The sequence below is a fragment of the Pocillopora verrucosa genome, unplaced genomic scaffold (assembly GCF_036669915.1).
Source record: "Pocillopora verrucosa isolate sample1 unplaced genomic scaffold, ASM3666991v2 scaffold_27, whole genome shotgun sequence".
Taxonomy (NCBI): Eukaryota; Metazoa; Cnidaria; class Anthozoa; order Scleractinia; family Pocilloporidae; genus Pocillopora; species Pocillopora verrucosa.
Window position 1 is genome coordinate 15,884 of NW_027078181.1, and position 4,372 is coordinate 20,255.

Below are 4,372 nucleotides of genomic sequence, written 5' to 3' on the forward strand. Positions count from 1 at the left end.
CGATGCCGAAGCATGCCCTGGGTGAGGGGGGTGGTCGAGGGATCCTTCCCACGGTTTATGGTGGATAGTAGCAGGTCGCCCCCACAAGCCCTTGCGAGTCCCGCAGACGGTCCCAGAGGCTGACCCGTTTGGTATCTCCTCACTGTAAGATTTTAAAGCCAGATACACGCACCTACGGAGCTAAAACATTGTATAATAGGTTTTTAGGACACGTTATGTCTCTTGGGACCCCTCCCTCCCCTCCCTAGGGAATAGTGCTTCAAATCGATGCTCCTCAATGTGTTAACTGGGTTGAGGAAAATACATTAGGGTTAGGTAACGACTTCGGGGTTAGGGTAACCATTTCTTAGGGTTAGGGTAACAATTTCTTAGGGTTAGAGTATCGATTTCTTAGGGTTAGAGTAACGAAACTAGGGCTTTAGAATTTCAAATTCGCCTACACTCAGGGATGTGGCCGCTTTACAGCCTGAACCTGGCCGATAACAAGCAGAATTTCGACCCCATTTCCTCGTCTACGACCATACCACAGGGAAAGCACCGGTTCTCGTCCGATCACCGAAGTTAAGCCCTGTCGGGCGGGGTTAGTACTTGGATGGGTGACCGCCTGGGAATACCCCGTGTTGTAGGCTTCAATTTTTTGTCTTGCGAACATCTCTAAACGTTTTATCCCAATAAATAGCTCTCCATACACCACAATTTCACATAGAGAGCCGTAGGTGAGTGAGGAACAAAATCAAAGCAAAAAACGAGGGGGGAAAACACCTTTTTGTCAAAAATCGGCCAGCTAATGGCGAAAACTCTAGTGCGATCGACTTTTCTTACAGAGCGCGCGCGAGCGAGTGAGCACGCGCGAGATGAACAGTTTATGATGTCAAATTCTACTTCTGTGATATCAAATCATTCCAAATAACGAACGAAAAAATGAATAGGAAAAAAACGCACACTTCTGAGACGCAGTTTTAAGCCATCGTGACGTGGCAAAACACTCGCACACTTCCAAGAGGAGGCGCGCGAAAAAACGGCACTGAAAGTCGACAATGGTTGGATTCAGACTGCAAACGAATCGGGAAAAAGGTTCGATACTTTTACTACTCTGCTAGTTTGTTTCCTTCCCTCGTTCATTCGTTCACTCGCTTGCTCGCACAAAGGATACACTAACGATAGCAATAGCATTTCTAAAAGCGGCTCCAGTGACAATAAAACCGCTCAAAAGGTTCAAAGTGTACTCACGGTCCAAGTCGAATGCCCTTCTATGCTCGCTCGCTCGGTCGATCGGCCGTTTGGTTTCCTTTCATTTCCTTTCCCTTCGCGCGCATAGCACAGCACGGCACGGCACGCACAACCTGCAAATACAAACGAACAGGACTTTACACACAATAGAGCAGACAGGCCTTGAACAAAAACAGCCAGCAAAGTTACGCACCGCCCCGAAACTCACCTTGTTTCCTTCCTCCAGTCTCTCCAATGCACTTCTACCCCTCCAAACGTGCCAACACCTTGGCCAGTTGTGCGTCCTTTGCTTTCTTTGCAAGTCTACCGGTCCACTGCAAAAGCAAAAATACCCTCGATAGTCAGTAAGAGGGCCATATAGACATAGTTTGGATGACTTTTGCGGGGACGAGCGCGAACGCAGGTCCCCACTACCAGAAATTATACGCTCGAGTTACCCACATTTGGGGTAATCGCAAGGGTCAACCCAGTCGAAGTGCAATGAAAGGGCCTCGCCTTGAGAGGACTGCCTCCTTGATCACAGTACCTCCCGCGTCAGGTAAGTTTTTTTTATATTTAAGGTGAACGGCCAGGCTCCCGTGAGGGCGGTGCAATGCCTGCCGATCTCAGACCTAATCCAACCCATGGCTGAAAGTGCAATGCCTTAGGGTTGGGTCCACCATAAACCGAGGGCCACCAGACACCAACTTCGTTGGGGAATCGAACCCCACCTCGCAAACATTGAACACACTCACACCCAAAATTGAACACGCCCACTCCAAAACAAACGAACAAAAACGGATACAAAAACATAGAAAAACTATTATTTACAATATTACATTATTTAAAACCAGGACTTAAATACTTTATTCACATATTATTTACTTAGATAGTATTGTTTACTAATATTTACTACAATTTCTTCCTACATTTCGGAACTCCCACAACAGAAGGGGGGGCAGAACGCTTCAGCAGCTCTGCAGCAAGAACTGCAGCAGTAGGGACCACAGGACGAGACTTAGAAACGCCATCATTTACAACATTAATTACACTATTATCCACATTGGTACTGGTAAAATTACAAACTGTGGCCTTCTTAACCCACAAAGCCTTGGCGGGAAGCCTCCGACATTGCCGACCATTGAGGTCCACAAACTCCACACACAAACGTTATCATGCTCCGTAGGACCAATCTGGTCAACAAGAGAGCCCCTGAAACCAATCAAAAAGGAAGGGTCCCCCTGTACTTCAAGAAGATACTGCGCAAAACCCACTTCAGACTGCTCACCACTCGTATCCACTCTAGCGATACGAAGAAGATTTGGATCCACACTGAGAGACACCCCATTTTCCAAAACTACCGACACCAACTCCAAAAAATCCGTAGGGGAAACCTCACGCACCCTCATATCCCTGTAGGACAGAACAAAGGCTTGATCCTTAGAACAGCGGCATAACTCATCCCGATACCACTTCAAAACCTTCCTACGAATAACAGAATCTGCGGGGGTCTGCACATCCTCAGTCACTACAGGGACCGGGGGGGCTAGCCCCAACTCAACAGGAGCACTAACTCGACTAGGGACAGGAACAGGGGTACTAACAGCAACCTCATCCTCCACATTAGCATCCACAGCATCCTCAATCGTATCCGAAACCTCATTCTCCACAACCCCATCTTCAACCACACCCTCGACTACATCCTCATCATCCTCATCCGAAACCACATTCTCCACAACCACATCTTCAACCGCACCCTCAATCACATCCACAACCACACCCTTATCCAAACCGGCAGAACTTTCAGAGACAACAGGCACAACAGTCCCAGAGGGGTCAGGGACCGCCTCAGGGACAGCTGCCTCTGTTGGAACAACAGACTGACCCCACGGCCGGACACACGCATGCGCTTTGTGGTCTGGGGAACCACACCTTCTACATTTTCCGTTGAACTGGCAATCTGCGGCCTTATGGCCATTAACTTTACATATCTGGCAGAACGGAGGGATACCCCTATACCAAACCCGCACAGGATAGTCGTCAATGCGGAACTCAGCAGGGACTGGATCCGATAATAACATCCTAAGAATCCGTGACCCAGTTAGAAGGCCCGGAATTCCTGAAAAATTCTGGTGCTTAATACTGATAACTTCTCCGTATTTTCTTAGCTCATCACAGATCAGAGCATCGTCACCTTCGGCAGGAAAATAGTGTACATACACAAAAGACGGCGGCTTATCAGAAGACGTCACACTAAGATCGTGCCCATCCAACGCCAGTGAACCCATACGCACAAATTCTTCTTTGTCTGAGACATTCTTAAAAGTAATACGAATCAAGCCCCTAGGGCAAACTGAATGGCAGAAAGCCTTTCAAAATCAATATGCTCCCTAAGGAGAGCCATCACACGGTCCTTATCATAATTAGCCAACATCACTGACGCGTGAATCACGCACGTCCTGACACACTCAACACCCATGGCAAAAACAAACAACCCAAAAGTGGATGGGTGACCCGAAAAAACGGCAAAACCTGTGAGCTGGCAAAATACCACACTCAACAGGCCAAAAAAGCCAAGAAGAAAAGCCAATCCAGCCCAAGACTGGAAAAACAACCAGAGACTGGCTACCCCAGGTTACGGCAAGGAGCCGAGCATGAGTCCCTGGGAGGGTCACCAGAAAAAAACAGCCAAACCAGAACACAAATACTTACAAAAAATCCTGCTTCTTTAATCCAAAGACACTTGTGAATCCACGAATCCACGCGCGATACTATAACGCAGGCAAAACCCGCGTCAGGTAAGTATGCTTTTTCAGCGTCTGCCCTCGGTGAAAAAATCCACTTACCCCTAGGTCCTTGTGGTAGTGCTTTGCGCACTTCAGAAAACGTAGGCCAGCGGCCGTTCCTGCCATTGTCTGTTGTCTGAATTATCATCCCTCTTTCACCTCTTCCCCCTCTAAGGGCGGGCGGGGCTCCTGTAAACATAAAAGAATGCTATACCGTTGACTTTGTTTTGGATTGAATGTGTCTTCCCCAGAGGGAAGTGGGCCGCACTCGGAGGTAGTGCTATACCGAGGCAACCCGTGGCTGGGACGAGGCAAGCCTCTTTTCCACAGCCCAGTTCCAAAAATCAGTTTAATATATGAGCTGCTCAATGAGCAGC

General features: G+C 48.1%; 2 non-coding genes and 1 pseudogene across 2 annotated transcripts; 1 reads left to right on the top strand and 2 right to left on the bottom strand.

The window, feature by feature from the left end:
• Positions 1-510: 510 nt before the first annotated feature.
• On the top strand, positions 511-629 carry LOC136278608 (5S ribosomal RNA). Its single transcript, XR_010716432.1, has one exon. It is a non-coding gene; the product is annotated as a 5S ribosomal RNA (ribosomal RNA).
• Positions 630-1,612: 983 nt separating this feature from the next.
• LOC136278592 (U1 spliceosomal RNA) lies at positions 1,613-1,776 on the bottom strand. The gene has a single exon (XR_010716427.1). It is a non-coding gene; the product is annotated as a U1 spliceosomal RNA (small nuclear RNA).
• Positions 1,777-4,247: 2,471 nt separating this feature from the next.
• LOC136278603 (U2 spliceosomal RNA) lies at positions 4,248-4,372 on the bottom strand (annotated as a pseudogene).